Source organism: Coregonus clupeaformis, chromosome 40 (genome assembly GCF_020615455.1).
Source record: "Coregonus clupeaformis isolate EN_2021a chromosome 40, ASM2061545v1, whole genome shotgun sequence".
Classification (NCBI taxonomy): domain Eukaryota; kingdom Metazoa; phylum Chordata; class Actinopteri; order Salmoniformes; family Salmonidae; genus Coregonus; species Coregonus clupeaformis.
In genome coordinates, this window is record NC_059231.1 from 23,316,085 (window position 1) to 23,332,497 (window position 16,413).

Sequence of the window (16,413 nt, forward strand, 5' to 3'; positions counted from 1 at the left end):
GAGACAAGGGAGTTGGGTTGAAGTAGACTCTTAATGAGGATAGACTCAAAAGGCTACATACAATCTGAGGTGAATGCTATGCTGTGTGTGTGTTTTATTGTGCAGGTAATGGTATAATCCTTGTGTAGTCTATGTACACACAGTTTACTGGGTTTCAAGTCAAACCAGTTGAATATTCTAATTTTCAAAAGCCTACTTGCCCGTGTTCTGTCTTGAGAGGGCATTTCTGGACCCCTTCTCCCCTGTCCGACAACTACATTCTCACTGTCACAGAGACCTGACCTAGAATTGCTACACAGAATTCGGACTAAACCAACACGCTGGGACGGGCGGGGGAGACAGCAGGAAATCTTGGTTATGGATATAACGTAGTAGGACCGCTGGAAGCTACGGCGAAGGGGGGGGGGGAGACATTTCTGTTTATAACGTTGGTCGAATAATGTAGCTATTTCATCACTACAATTAGGCTATAGAACGTAGCCTACTAAACGAAGCAAGCCCGAGGAGTTATTCCAGGTGAGTTTTCGGGGGAAATGTCGCTGTGGCCGTTCACCTCCTGGCAAGGCTACACCGGGGTCCTCCTCCCGGGAACATCTCAGTCCAGTATACGCTCTACCTACCTCTGTCCGGAAGGATGGTCACAAAACCCAGCGTACCCGGTCTGACACAAGGAAAGATCGTTTCTTCTCATCTATGGTGATTTTTTTTCTTCTCGTGATTACAGCGGATTATTCCACACAACGTTGACAGGATATGATATTACGCGCGGAGGAATATGTTTTTTTACGCTTTACCGGAGTACCAATCTTGCCTCGCGAAAATGAAAATAGGCTACGGTGCAGCATACATGTGCCACATTCTTCAACATAATTCGGCGCAAGCAATATACAATACAATTTATATTTGCTGGAAAAAGGCGTAGGCTATTTTAGGTCCACTATAGGCCTAACAAATGTGTAGCCTAGCCTATCCTTAGTAGCCTACCCTATTAGGCTATCCACACAGAGAACCTATCCTACGTGTTATTGAGATCAAGCGAATTCGGTGACGATAACGTTCTACATTGTTACTGTACTGGAGTTGAACATGTAACACTGCTTGTCGTGGGAGTGGCTATATTTTATCGTAGACAAAGCTTCAAATGTTTTCCTTTAAGTATTGTCTGTCTGTGGGCGCTGATTTGGACAAGCAGGGTTGTGGCGAGTGGCAACCGCCGTGAGAGCCCCCCTCTCGGGGCCGACTTTGTTTGCGCTGGCCGGGGCTGTATGTCAGAGAGCTGTAGTCTTCCCTTCCCCCAGTTCTTGGGCGAAACAGGAACAACTTATTTTAGGAGAAAAAAGTTGCTGGAGTTTGGAGCGGCCTGGAATACTAAGGCCGCCAAATGTTAGCCAGTGAGACGCTGAGATTTCAGGGGGTCACATATTTCGTTTGTTTCAGGAGTTTTTCAGGAGTTTGCAAACTAGGCCTACAGTAATTTTTTTGGACGGTGTATTTATGGCTATAACTGTATAGTTAGTTTACCGCATTACTACAGTGCCAGCTCTACATTACCCTATCTGGTTGTAGCCTCTTGTATAGTCTATTCTGCAATTGGGACACTTGAAATCAAGTGATATCACTCAGGATGCCATATATTTAAACTAACCAAGGCAAGATATATGATTAAGTGGCATTGAATGACTGTGTGTGTCAAGGGTTGCAGTCGTGGTTTGTTTCTCCCAGGCACGTAATTGATCAATTAATGTTATTGATTGGCTAGAGTCCACACACCTGGTTACCCTGAACCTTAATCTGTTTTTGATGGCAACAATAACAACCAGCAGACACAATACTGACCTTTCTGGACTGAAGTATTTTCTCTACTAATCCAGTATTCCCCACAAACCCTGGTCCTGGAGAGTGCTTCTTTTGTTCCAGCCCAGCATTAACACACCTGAATCAACTAATACCACTATTGCTGATAAGTGATTTGCGAAGTTGTAATAATTCTGGGCTGGAAGAAAAGTCTGAACACCCTGTATCTCTCCAGGACCAAGGCTGGAGACCATTTAACCATTGAGCTAGGCTAGTTCTAGAGAGGGAGAACTAGTTCCTAGATAGAATGTATTCTACTGAAGAGGGGCTGAACTAGTTTACATCTGTGAGTAATTGTTGCTGTTGTATCGCTCGTGGCAGTGTTACAAGTCTTTTTGCAACAGAAGTCTAAATTATTGGATGTTAAGTAAAACTCTGTCTCTCTTAGGTGTGTGTTTGGCTGCAGTGACCTGTGAGGGTGTTGCCAGTGACAGAGCAAGGATCAGCTCCTGCCTTCAGCCTGTCTTTGTCTGAGTGGGAGGAGTCAGGGTTCAAAGGTTGTGGCTCTGGGGACCCGAGGGCTGGATTTCCATATGAGGCCCTGCTGAGAGGGCTGGGGACCAACCGAGGTAACCTATCAATCACTATAGTCTGTCTGTCTCACTCACTCACACACACACACACTACCTTTGCCTGCTTCAATGCCTGTTGAACATTCAAGGCTGTGAGTAGGGATGACTCTGGGCTAGATTGTTTTGGCCTGGCAGCGCTATCTGTGGTCTGGACACAGGAGGGTCAGGGCGTTCTGCCTGAGAACCAGCCACACTGTCTATTTATCTGTTATCTAATCCACAGAGTGTTAACCAAAAACCACAGCAAGGAAGAGGACAGGATGAAATGGATACGGATGTTTTAAGGACAATTTATTTTTCTCCTGAGTGAATTGGCCTAATGTTTCCTATTTTGTTTACTTCTTGGCTTTTCAAGTAAAAACAGTATGAGAGAAATGTTTGTTTACATTATGTGCTTCAGCTTGAAGGATGAGGTCTTCCTGTGGTCTTCAAGTTTTAATGTCACGTGCACAAGTACAGTGAAAGGCCTTTCTTGCAAGCTCTAAACCCAACAATGCAGTAATCAATAACAATGTAATTCTTCCTTGGGCATAGATCTATACATCTACATTATATATATTTTTTAATCTGTCAAAACACCTCATAAGAAGACATGGTATCAATAACAAGATACAACGAGCTGAAACAAACCACCTACGATTCCCCACAGGGCCTCTTGTCGTTGTTGCTAGCTATCTGACCGTTCAGAATCATAGCAACGCACAACTTCCAGCCACATCCATGTGCGCGCATCATTTTTGTGACGTTGCCTATCTCTCTCTCACGCACAAGCATTTGGAAAGTATTCAGACCCCTTGACTTTCCACATTTTGTTACGTTACAGCCTTATTCTAAAATTGATGAGAAAAAAAATTATGTAATCAATCTACACACAATACCCCATAATGACAAAGCGAAAACAGGCTTTTAGACATTTTAGGACATAAAAAATAAATAAAAAACAGAAATATCTTATTTACACAAGTATTCAGACCCTTTGCTATGACACTCGAAATTGAGCTCAGGTGCAACCTGTTTCCATTGATCATCCTTGAGATGTTTCTACAACTTGATTGGAGTCCACCTGTGGTAAATTAAAAAACCAAGCCATGAGGTTGAAGGAATTGTCCGTAGAGCTCCGAGACAGGATTGTGTCAAGGCACACATCTGGGGAAGGTTATCAAAACATTTCTGCGGCATTGAAGGTCCCCAAGAACACAGTGGCCTCCATCATTCTTAAATGGAAGAAGTTTGGAACCACCAAGACTCTTCCTAGAGCTGGCCGCCCGGCCAAACTGAGCAATAGGGGGAGAAGGCCCTTGGTCAGGGAGGTGACCAAGAACCCGATGGTCACTCTGACAGAGCTCCAGAGTTCCTCTGTGGAGATGGGAGAACCTTCCAGAAGGACAACCATCTCTGCAGCACTCCACTAATCAGGCCTTTATGGTAGAGTGGCCAGACGTAAACCACTGCTCAGTAAAAGGCACATGACAGCCCGCTTGGAGTTTGCCAAAAGGCACCTAAAGTACTCAGACCATGAGAAACAAGATTCTCTGGTCTGATGAAATCAAGATTGAACTCTTTGGCCTGATTGCCAAGCGTCACATCTGGAGGAAACCTGGCACCATCCCTACAGTGAAGCGTGGTGGTGGCAGCATCATGCTTTGGAGATGTTTTTCAGCGGCAGGGACTGGGAGACTTGTCAGGATCGAAGGAAAGATGAATGAAGTACAGAGAGGTCCTTGATGAAAACCTGCTCCAGAGCGCTCAGGACCCCAGACTGGGGCGAAGGTTCACAGGACAATGACCCTCAGCACACAGCCAAAACAATGCAGGAGTGGCTTCAGGACAAGTCTCTGAATGGCCCAGCCAGAGCCCGGACTTGAACCCGATCAAACATCTCTGGAGAGACCTTAAAATAGCTGTGCAGCGACGCTCCCCATCCAACCTGACAGAGCTTGAGAGGATCTGCAGAGAAGAATGGGAGAAACTCCCCAAATACAGGTGTGCCAAGCTTGTAGCGTCATACCCAAGAAGACTCGAGGCTGTAATCGCTGCCAAAGGTGCTTCAACAAAGTACTGAGTAAAGGGTCTGAATACTTATGTAAATGTGATATTTCAGTATTTGCAAGAACCTGTTTTTTTTATTTGTCATTATGGGGTATTGTGTGTAGATTGATGAAAAAACTAAATTTCATCAATTTTAGAATGGGCCTGTAACGTAATGCTTTTAAAAATTCCATGGGAATGAAACACCAGGTTAAAGTGGGGTAATTCAGGGACAGACCCTGACTCATGTTCTCTCCACAGTGCTAATGTTGGCCTAAAAGAGAGGAGAGGAGGAGGTTGTGTGCGTGTGTGTGATCATCAAAGATAATAATTACTTGCGCAAATATGACCTCTGTACCTTTTTATTGTAAACATTTGGTCAGTAGGACCTTATTGGAGACGTGTGTGCAGTATGTACAGTGTACACTATTGTATGTGAGACACCAGCCAGACAGGCCACATTGCATGTTCTGTTTCTGAGCTCAGCTAAATCTGCTTTCTGTCCCCATGCGCCTCCCATTCCCCAGGATCACTAATCAATTACATGGTCTCTCTCCTTCAGGCATTACTTCATGCGCTCCTGCTGCTCACCAGAAAATGATTGGGGGAGGGGAGGTGTACAGTATAGAAATGGACCACATACATTTAACATCACCATATCCAGCTGTACGACAAAACATCATAAATGTTTGCATGATAGACTGGAATGTTTCTATGTGTGTAACGTACCGACACAGTTTCTTGTTTTGCACATCAAATGGCATATATTTTAAATATTTGCTTTGTGCTATTTCAATGTTGCCTACATTTAGCCTGGCCTATCCAGTTCCTTGGGAGTAGAGAGGAGTGTGTGTTCTGTCTGTCTCTGTGGGGCACAGGGCCTCCGAAGGCTCCCTTCGACTGTTGGGATTTCCCACAATGCTTTGAGCCGCAGGGAGTCCTCACGGCATGAGCTATGGAGGAATGTGACCAGAGTGTGGGAGCGACCTGAGGGATGGAGGGAGAACATGGCTGAGGGAGGGGGGAAGAGACAGGAGCTAGTGTGTTGAAAGCACTGGAGGAGACAGGAGCTAGTGTGTTGAAAGCAAAGGAGGAGACAGGAGCTAGTGTGTTGAAAGCACTGGAGGAGACAGGAGCTAGTGTGTTGAAAGCACTGGAGGAGACAGGAGCTAGTGTGTTGAAAGCACAGGAGGAGACAGGAGCTAGTGTGTTGAAAGCACAGGAGGAGACAGGAGCTAGTGTGTTGAAAGCACAGGAGGAGACAGGAGCTAGTGTGTTGAAAGCACAGGAGGAGACAGGAGCTAGTGTGTTGAAAGCACAGGAGGAGACAGGAGCTAGTGTGTTGAAAGCACAGGAGGAGACAGGAGCTAGTGTGTTGAAAGCACAGGAGGAGACAGGAGCTAGTGTGTTGAAAGCACTGGAGGAGACAGGAGCTAGTGTGTTGAAAGCACTGGAGTTGCAGTCTGAAGCATTGGATTAATATTCTATCCACCTACAGTACCAGTCAAAAGTTTGGACACACCTACTCATTCAAGGGTTTTTCTTTATTTTTTACTATTTTCTACATTGTAGAATAATAGCGACGACATCAAAACTATGAAATAACACATATGGAATCATGTAGTAACCAAAAAAGTGTTAAACAAATCAAAATATATTTTATATTTGAGATTCTTCAAATAGCCACCCTTTGCCTTTATGACAGCTTTGCACACTCTTGGCATTCTCTCAACCAGCTTCACCTGGAATGCTTTTCCAACAGTCTTGAAGGAGTTCCCACATATGCTGAGCACTTGTTGGCTGCTTTTCCTTCACTCTGCCGTCCGACTCATCCCAAACCATTTCAATTGGGTTGAGGTCGGGGGATTGTGGAGGCCAGGTCATCTGATGCAGCACTCCATCACTCTCCTTCTTGGTAAAATAGCCCTTACACAGCCTGGAGGTGTGTTGGGTCATTGTCCTGTTGAAAAACAAATGATAGTCCCACTAAGCCCAAACCAGATGGGATGGCGTATAGATGCAGAATGCTGTGGTAGCCATGCTGGTTAAGTGTGCCTTGAATTCTAAATAAATCACAGACAGTGTCACCAGCAAAGCACCCCCACACCATAATACCTACTCCTCCATGCTTTACGGTGGGAAATACACATGCGGAGATCATCCGTTCCCCCACACCGCATCTCACAAAGACACGGCGGTTAGAAGCAAAAATCTCCAATTTGGACATATTTACATTTGAGTCATTTAGCAGATGCTCTTATCCAGAGCGACTTACAGTTAGAGTGCATACATTTTCATACTGGCCCCCCGTGGGAATCGAACCCACAACCCTGGCGTTGCAAGCGCCATGCTCTACCAACTGAGCTACACGGGACTCCAGACCAAAGGACACATTTCCACCAGTCTAATGTCCATTGCTCGTGTTTCTTGGCCCAAGCAGGTCTCTTCTTCTTATTGGTGTCCTTTAGTAGTGGTTTCTTTGCAGCAATTCGACCATGAAGGCCTGATTTACACAGTCCCCTCTGAACAGTTGATGTTGAGATGTGTCTGTGACTTGAAGTCTGTGAAGCATTTATTTGGGCTGCAATTTCTGAGGCTGGTAACTCTAATGAGTTAACTCTGGGTCTTCCATTCCTGTGGCGGTCCTCATGAGAGCCAGTTTCATCATAGTGCATACATTATTTCATACGCGCTAACTGTAAGTCACTCTGGATAAGAGTGTTTGCTAAAATGACAAATGTAAATGTAATGGTTTTTGCGACCGCACTTAAACTTTCAAAGTTCTTGAAATGATCCATATTGACTGACCTTCATGTCTTAAAGTAATGATGGACTGTTGTTTCTCTTTGCTTATTTGAGCTGTTCTTGCCATAATATGGACTTGGTCTTTTACCGAATAAGGCTATCTTCTGTATACCTTATCACAACACAACTGATTGGCTCAAACGCATTAAGAAGGAAAGAAATTCCACCAATTAACTTTTAACAAGGCACACCTGTTAATTTCAATGCATTCCAGGTGACTACCTCATGAAGCTGGTTGAGAGAATGCCAAGAGTGCAAAGCTGTCATAAGGCAAAGGGTGGCTATTTGAAGAATCTCAAATATAAAATATATTTTGATTTGTTTAACACTTTTTTGGTTACTATATGATTCCATATGTGTTATTTCATAGTTTTGATGTCTTCACTATAATTCTACAATGTAAAAATAAAGAAAAACCCTTGAATGAGTAGGTGTGTCCAAACGTTTGACTGGTAGTGTATATTACCTACCCCATGAATAAACAAAGAATGTTAAGGATTTAACTTCAGTCTGTTATCAACTTCTGTGCTGTTTGTGTGTGTACCAGTATTTGCGATGGATATAAGTGTGTGTGTTAGGGAAAGTGATAGTGTGTGAGTTGCTGTATCTTAGTGTGTGCTTTGTAACATCATAGGCTACTAATTATATTACACACTCAAACAGAAACAGATAGAGGTGTGTGTGAGGTAGAGAGAGAGGTGTGTGTTAGAGCCAGAGAGGTAGAGAGAGAGGTGTGTGTGTGTGAGAGGTAGAGAGGTGTGTGTGTGTGTGTGTGTGAGAGCCAGAGAGGTAGAGAGAGAGGTGTGTGTGAGGTAGAGAGGTAGAGAGAGAGGTGTGTGTGTGAGGTAGAGAGAGAGGTGTGTGTGTGAGGTAGAGAGAGAGAGAGGTGTGTGTGTGAGGTAGAGAGAGAGAGGTGTGTGTGTGAGCCAGAGAGGTAGAGAGAGAGGTGTGTGTGAGCCAGAGAGGTAGAGAGAGAGGTGTGTGTGAGGTAGAGAGGTAGAGCGAGAGGTGTGTGTGAGGTAGAGAGAGAGGTGTGTGTGTGTGTGTGTGTGTGAGGTAGAGAGAGAGAGGTGTGTGTGTGTGTGTGTGTGTGTTAGAGCCAGAGAGGTAGAGAGAGAGGTGTGTGTGTGTGTGTGAGCCAGAGAGGTAGAGAGAGAGGTGTGTGTGAGCCAGAGAGGTAGAGAGAGAGGTGTGTGTGAGGTAGAGAGGTAGAGCGAGAGGTGTGTGTGTGTGTGAGGTAGAGCGAGAGGTGTGTGTGTGTGTGAGGTAGAGCGAGAGGTGTGTGTGTGTGTGTGAGGTAGCGAGAGAGGTGTGTGTGTGTGTGTGTGTGAGAGAGGTAGAGAGAGAGGTGTGTGTGTGTGTGAGAGGTAGAGAGAGAGGTGTGTGTGTGTGTGTGTGAGGTAGAGAGAGAGGTGTGTGTGAGAGCCAGAGAGGTAGAGAGAGGTGTGTGTGTGTGTGTGTGAGAGGTAGAGAGAGAGGTGTGAGAGGTAGAGAGAGAGGTGTGTGTGTGTGAGAGGTAGAGAGAGGTGTGTGTGTGTGAGAGCCAGAGAGGTAGAGAGGTGTGTGTGAGGTAGAGAGGTAGAGAGAGAGGTGTGTGTGTGTGTGAGGTAGAGAGACAGGTGTGTGTGTGTGAGGTAGAGAGAGAGGTGTGTGTGTGTGTGTGTGTGTGAGAGGTAGAGAGAGAGGTGTGTGTGTGTGTGTGAGAGGTAGAGAGAGAGGTGTGTGTGTGTGTGTGTGAGAGGTAGAGAGAGAGGTGTGTGTGTGTGAGAGGTAGAGAGAGAGGTGTGTGTGTGTGTGAGAGAGGTAGAGAGAGAGGGAAAATGTGTGATGAAGTGTGTGAGCCAGAGATCAGAGCAGCAGAAAAGCTGCTCAGTGCCAGTCCTGCTGCCCGCCTGGCCGACACACACGGCACCGTGCCCAGGCTCAGACAGCAGATGTGTCACTCGTGAGTCAGCTGTATGTGTGTCTCGTGTAACCTTTTCTGTTTCTTTTGCCTGCAGGTTTTGGAGTAACACACGTTTCTCTTCCCGGTGCAGTGATGGCCACATCTATATCATGACAATGAAGGACATGGTGAGTGCTGTGATCATAGTCATGTGCTAAACATGCCAGTACAACATAACAGTGGGGAGGTGAGGAGAGTGAAGGCCATGAATGCCATTGTGCGTCACTACAGCAAGTATTTCTTCATAAGACGCCATTACTAGCTAGATCTGTTGAGTTGAAAATGGTTAGAGACCGGCACATTGATAGGGGGAGAGAGAGAAAGACGTGTGTATGCTACAGCCGAGGATAATGTGCGAGTTGTTAAGGATGCGGAACAGTCGAAGAGTTCACTGTAAACATTTTACATGGCTCACATTCACAAGGAACAAGAGCTCACTCATAACTCTGTGTGTGTGTGCGTATGAGTGTGTGTGTTAGTGAGGTGTATGTACAGGTAACTGCCCAAATAAAGGAAACGCCAACATAAAGTGTCTTAATAGGGCTTTGGGCCACCACGAGCCAGAACAGCTTCAATGCACCTTGGCATGGATTCTACAAGTGTCTGGAACTCTGTTGGAGGGATGTGACACAATTCTTCCACAAGAAATTCCATCATTTGGTGTTTTGTTGATGGTGGTGGAAAACGCTGTCTCAGAATCTCCCAAATGTGTTACATTGGGTTGAGATCTGGTGACTGAGACTGCCATGGCATATGGTTTACATTGGTTTGATGAGCATGAAAACATTGTGACCACTCGTGCCCTGTGGTTGGGGGCATTGTATTTCTATGGTGGCATATCCATGGTAGCCAAAATAATGGCCTGCCCAGCATTTTCATTCGGTACGTGCTATCTGTGATCCTTGGGACATCTCTACGCAATTGAAATGGTTAAGGTTAGGGACTTCCCAAGGATCCCGGATAGCACTGACCATTTTTATACGTGACCCTAAGCATGATGATATGGTAATTGCTTAATTAACCCAGGATCCACACCTGTGTGGAAGCACCTGCTTTCAATATACTTTGTATCCCTCATTTACTCAAGTGTTTCCATTATTTTGGCAGTTACCTGTATGTCACAAACTTCTCCCATGGCGTCACAGCGCTATATTTAGCCGTTATCCTGAGTTCCAAGAGTTCTGTGCGTTCCGTGTGTGTTATCTCCAGGGCGTGGTGTGTGTCTGGCACCGGGTACAGGAAGTCACCTGAACAGGTGAGATCCCAGGTGTCGGCTGCCAGCCAATCAGAGCAGGAAGAGGAGGGCATCCCCCTGTCTCAGACCTGTTGGTTGGAAAGATAACTCAGTGAAATTAACTGGGAGCATCATAGAGTACAGATGAATGTTCCCCCTCTGCTATCTCCTGTGTTCTGTCTGTCTGACTGGGGGGTGTATATAGTAAAAGGTATTGTCGTGTGTGGGGTGCTGTTGCATTGTATGAAATCCAGGCTGGGTTGACACATGCTACGTGTAAATATGCAAATATGTTTTCACTGTGATTGTGCAAGACTGGTGTGTCTAGGATGCCGTGCCAGTGGTTATCCAGGCTTAGCTGTGTGTGTGTGATTTTGTGTCTGTGAATCATGGTCTTGCAGAGGAGAGAAAAGCAGGGAGAGTGTAAACAAATAGTGTTTAAAAATGATTTAGAGGGAGAGAGAGCGACCGCTCTGTTGTGGCTGAGCTGTGATATCGGATTTGCATAAATGAGGCTGAAACATCTGCAGGCCTTTTACAGCCAGCGGGGCTAACATTTACATTTTTACATTTACGTCATTTAGCAGACGCTCTTATCCAGAGCGACTTACATTTAGTGCATACATTATCTTTTTAATTTTTTTCATACTGGCCCCCTGTGGGAATCGAACCCACAACCCTGGCATTGCAAAAAAAAAAAAAAAAAAAAGACCACTGCGCCACTCGGGAGACTCAAGAGAGGGTAGTGTGTGTTTATGCACTTCAAAACCCAAACTGAATTAAGTTGCCCCTTTTTAAATGTGGAAATCACTCTTTCTATCAGTGGCTTTTTACTGAAGAAGCTAATTTGTTGTTTAACTGATCAGCTAGTTTAATAGAGGAAGAGGAACCTCTGATTATCCGTTTCCGTATATGTGTGTATTTTGCTGGGGCTGCTCTTTGTGTGTGTGTGTATAGATAGATATAAAGTATATCTCTATATACTGAACAAAAATATAAACACAACATTTAAAGTGTTTGTCTCATGTTTCATGAGCTGAAATAAAAGATCCCAGAAATGTTCCATGCACACAAAAAGTGTATTTCTCTCAACTGTTGGGCACAAATTTGTTTACATCTCTGTTAGTGAGCATTTCTCATTTGCCAAGATAATCCATCCACCTGACAGGTGTGGCATATCAAGAAGCTGATTAAACAGCATGATCATTACACAGGTGAACCTTGTGCTTGGGACAATAACAACACAATGACACAGATGTCTCAAGTTTTTGAGGGAGCGTGCGATAGGCATGCTGACTGCAGGAATGTCCACCAGAGCTGTTGCCAGAGAATTTCATTCTCATTTCTCTACCATAAGCTGCTTCCAACGTCGTTTTAGAGAATTTGACAGTACTTCTACCGGCCCCACAACCGCAGACCACGTGTAACCACGCCAGCCCAGGAACTCCACATCCGGCTTCTTCACCTGCAGGATCATCTGAGACCAGCCACCCAGATAGCTGATGAAACTGTGGGTTTGCACAAACATAACATTTCTGCAAATACTGTCAGTGGGCAAATGCTCACCTTCGATGGCCTATGGCATGCTGGAAAAGTGTGCTCTTCACGGATGAATCCCGGTTTCAACTGTACCGGGCAGATGGCATCGTATGGGCGAGCGGTTTGCTGATGTCAACGTTGTGAACCAAGTGCATCATGTTGCTGTGGGGTTATGGTATGGGCAGGCATAAGCTATAAACTACGGACACAATTGCATTTTATTGATGTCAATTTGAATGCACAGAGATACCGTATCCTGAGGCCCATTGTCGTGCCATTCATCCGCCGCCATCACCTCATGTTTTAGCATGATAATGCTTGGCCCCATGTCACAAGGATCTGTACACAATTCCTGGAAGCTGAAAATGTCCCACTTCATCCATGGCTTGCATACTTACCAGACACGTCACCCATTGAGCATGGTTGGTCACTACATTTGAGAGAAATACGCTTTTTGTGCATATGAAACATGGGACCAACACTTTAGATGTTGCATTTATATTTTTGTTCTGTATGTATGTATGTATGTATGTATGTATGTATGTATGTATGTATGTATGTATGTATGTATGTATGTATGTATGTATGCAACAAAAATATAAACGCAACAAGATATGCCAAATAACAGTCTAAAAACCAAATTAATCAGATTTGACCGTTTAAACACAAGCCGCATGGCCAGGATTCAGATTTGTGGCTTGAAATATCTGATTACATATGCTTTTTGGCAGGAAGAAGACCAGATTCAAATCAGATATGCAAAAAAATTGTATTTGAGTCACTTCAAACTGCCAGTGTGAACAAGGCTTTAGTGGTTGCTGCAGTGTGTGTGTGTGTGGTGGCTGCTGCGTGTGTTCTGTGTGATATAAGTGTCAGCAAGCGGCCCAATTAGCGTCTCGTTAGTGTGTGATTGGAGGGAGAGGGTGATTGACAGTTCATGCTGTGTGTGTGTTAAAGACTGATGGAAGTATATCTAGCTACACCAGGAAAGACTAAGAGAGTGAGGTTTTGCTATTCTAAGGCTCAGGCAGAACTCATTTCTTTGTCAATTTGTTTGACTCAATATATTAGGTTTTCCTCAGCATATATAGTACCTTCAGAAAGTATTCATACCTCTTGACTTATTCCATTTTGTTGTTACAGCCTGAATTCAAAATTGATAAAATAAAAAATCTGACCCATCTACATACAATACCCCCTAATGACAGTGAAAACAACATGTTTTTAGAGTTTTTTGCAAATGTTTTGAAAAATGAAATACAGAAATATCTCATTTACGTTTGTATTCACACCGTTGAGTCAATACTTTGTAGAAGCACCTTTTGGCAGCGATTACAGCTGTGAGTCTTTTTGGGTCTCCAAGAGCTTTGCACACCTGGATTGTACTGAACAAAAATATAAATGCAACATTCAACAATTTCAACGATTTTACTGAGTTACAGTTCATATAAGGAAATCAGTCAATTGAAATAAATTAATTAGGCCCTAATCTATGGATTTCACGACTGGGCAGGGGAACGGCCATGGGTGGGCCTGGGAGGGCATAGGCCCACCCACTGGGGAAACAAGCAAACCCACTGGGGAGCCAGGCCCGGCGAATCAAAACGAGTTTTTCTCCACAAAAGGGCTTTATTACAGACAGAAATACTCCTCAGTTTCATCAGCTGTCTGGGTGGCTGGTCTCGGATGATTCCGCAGGTGAAGAAACCGGATGTGGAGGTCCTGGGCTGGCGTGGTTACACGTGGTCTGTGGTTGTGAGGCCGGTTGGACGTACTGCCAAATTCTCTAAAATGACGTTGGAGGCGGCTTATGGTAGAGAAATGATCTGGCAACAGCTCTGGTGGACATTCTTGTAGTCAACATTTTTTAACACATCTACCAATTGTTGCCCATCTTTGCGAGGCATTGAAAAACCTCCCTGGTCTTGGTGGTTGAGTCTTTGCTTGAAATTCACTACTCGATTGAGGGACTTTACAGATAATTGTATGTGTGGGGTAGTCATTCAAAAATCATGTTAACCACTATTACCACAACTTATTATACGATTTCTTAAGCACATTTTTACTCTTGAACTTATTTAGGCTTGCCATAACAAAGGGGTTGAATACTTATTGACTCAAGACATTTCTGCTGAATTTCTACAAACAAAATGTCCCTTTGACTTTATGGGCTTTTGTATGTACAGTGGGGAAAAAAAGTATTTAGTCAGCCACCAATTGTGCAAGTTCTCCCACTTAAAAAGATGAGAGAGGCCTGTAATTTTCATCATAGGTACACGTCAACTATGACAGACAAAATGAGAAAATAAAATCCAGAAAATCATATTGTAGGATTTTTAATGATTTTATTTGCAAATTATGGTGGAAAATAAGTATTTGGTCAATAACAAAAGTTTCTCAATACTTTGTTATATACCCTTTGTTGGCAATGACACAGGTCAAACGTTTTCTGTAAGTCTTCACAAGGTTTTCACACACTGTTGCTGGTATTTTGGCCCATTCCTCCATGCAGATCTCCTCTAGAGCAGTGATGTTTTGGGGCTGTCGCTGGGCAACACAGACTTTCAACTCCCTCCAAAGATTTTCTATGGGGTTGAGATCTGGAGACTGGCTAGGCCACTCCAGGACCTTGAAATGCTTCTTACGAAGCCACTCCTTCGTTGCCCGGGCGGTGTGTTTGGGATCATTGTCATGCTGAAAGACCCAGCCACGTTTCATCTTCAATGCCCTTGCTGATGGAAGGAGGTTTTCACTCAAAATCTCACGATACATGGCCCCATTCATTATTTCCTTTACACGGATCAGTCGTCCTGGTCCCTTTGCAGAAAAACAGCCCCAAAGCATGATGTTTCCACCCCCATGCTTCACAGTAGGTATGGTGTTCTTTGGATGCAACTCAGCATTCTTTGTCCTCCAAACACGACGAGTTGAGTTTTTACCAAAAAGTTCTATTTTGGTTTCATCTGACCATATAACATTCTCCCAGTCCTCTTCTGGATCATCCAAATGCACTCTAGCAAACTTCAGACGGGCCTGGACATGTACTGGCTTAAGCAGGGGGACACGTCTGGCACTGCAGGATTTGAGTCCCTGGCGGCGTAGTGTGTTACTGATGGTAGGCTTTGTTACTTTGGTCCCAGCTCTTTGCGTGGATCTTGCGTGGAGCCCCAGATCGAGGGAGATGATCAGTGGTCTTGTATGTCTTCCATTTCCTAATAATTGCTCCCACAGTTGATTTCTTCAAACCAAGCTGCTTACCTATTGCAGATTCAGTCTTCCCAGCCTGGTGCAGGTCTACAATTTTGTTTCTGGTGTCCTTTGACAGCTCTTTGGTCTTGGCCGTAGTGGAGTTTGGAGTGTGACTGTTTGAGGTTGTGGACAGGTGTCTTTTATACTGATAACAAGTTCAAAACAGGTGCCATTAATACAGGTAACGAGTGGAGGACAGAGGAGCCTCTTAAAGAAGAAGTTACAGGTCTGTGAGAGCCAGAAATCTTGCTTGTTTGTAGGTGACCAAATACTTATTTTCCACCATAATTTCCAAATAAATTCATTAAAAATCCTACAATGTGATTTTCTGGATTTTTTTCTTCTCAATTTGTCTGTCATAGTTGACGTGTACCTATGATGAAAATTGGTCCTCTGTAGCTCAGCTACCCTTTGTGTCGTCCCGCCTATGCACACATGACTGTAAGTCGCTTTGGATATTATTATATTATTATTATTACAGGCCTCTCTCATCTTTTTAAGTGGGAGAACTTGCACAATTGGTGGCTGACTAAATACTTTTTTCCCCCACTGTAGATCAGTGAGACAATTTCTATTTAATCAATTTTGAATTCAAGCTGTAACACAACTAAATGTGGAAAAGTACAACGGTGTGAATACTTTTTGAAAGCACTGTAGGTCTCTCCCTCTGTCCCTATGGAGTTGTCTCTCGCTGTGCACACACACACATACACACACACACAGTAGTGTATAGTTAGCCCATGTAGGAGTTGCTAACAGTGTGAATTTGTCTGTTAATTCCAGTCCCAGCAGCTCTCTCGCTCTCTCTCCCCTGTGGATCTCTGGAGCCGGTTACAGTATGAGTGTTTTGGAGGAGTTCCTAAATATTTGCGGGATGACAGTGTGATCTGACTGTGCTGCACACTGTGGATTCTCATGTCATTGCCAGAGGGGGAGAAAACACACACTGCTGCAACATAGAATACATACGCACGCACAGGCGAACACACACACACACAGACATACACATGCTCGCACATATGCACGCACACACACACAGTGTAAGGACGGGTGTGGAGTCTGTGGTCAATAGGAATCCAGGCAGTCATAATTGAGAGCTCAGTCAGTGGAGCTTCCATTAGTATTCTGTGTTTCCCCCAGTAAACCACATTCAGGGACTTCCACTACTTCTACCAGAGAGGATGATG

The 16,413-nt window shown here is 44.4% G+C and overlaps 1 protein-coding gene across 3 annotated transcripts in view; it reads left to right on the top strand.

Moving 5' to 3' along the window:
- Positions 1–377: 377 nt before the first annotated feature.
- The window catches only part of LOC121571648 (B-cell CLL/lymphoma 9 protein-like), a 31,312-nt gene continuing 15,276 nt past the window's right edge, over positions 378–16,413 (top strand). The window contains exons 1-3 of one of the 3 annotated variants that reach the window (XM_041883238.2): positions 378–696; positions 2,243–2,423; positions 9,260–9,332. The gene's annotated coding sequence lies outside the window, so the exon portion shown is untranslated. Of the gene's footprint in view, positions 697–727; positions 2,141–2,242; positions 2,424–9,259; positions 9,333–16,413 lie in introns of those variants that run through there. The other 2 variants (XM_045212111.1, XM_045212112.1) reach the window with 2 other exon arrangements.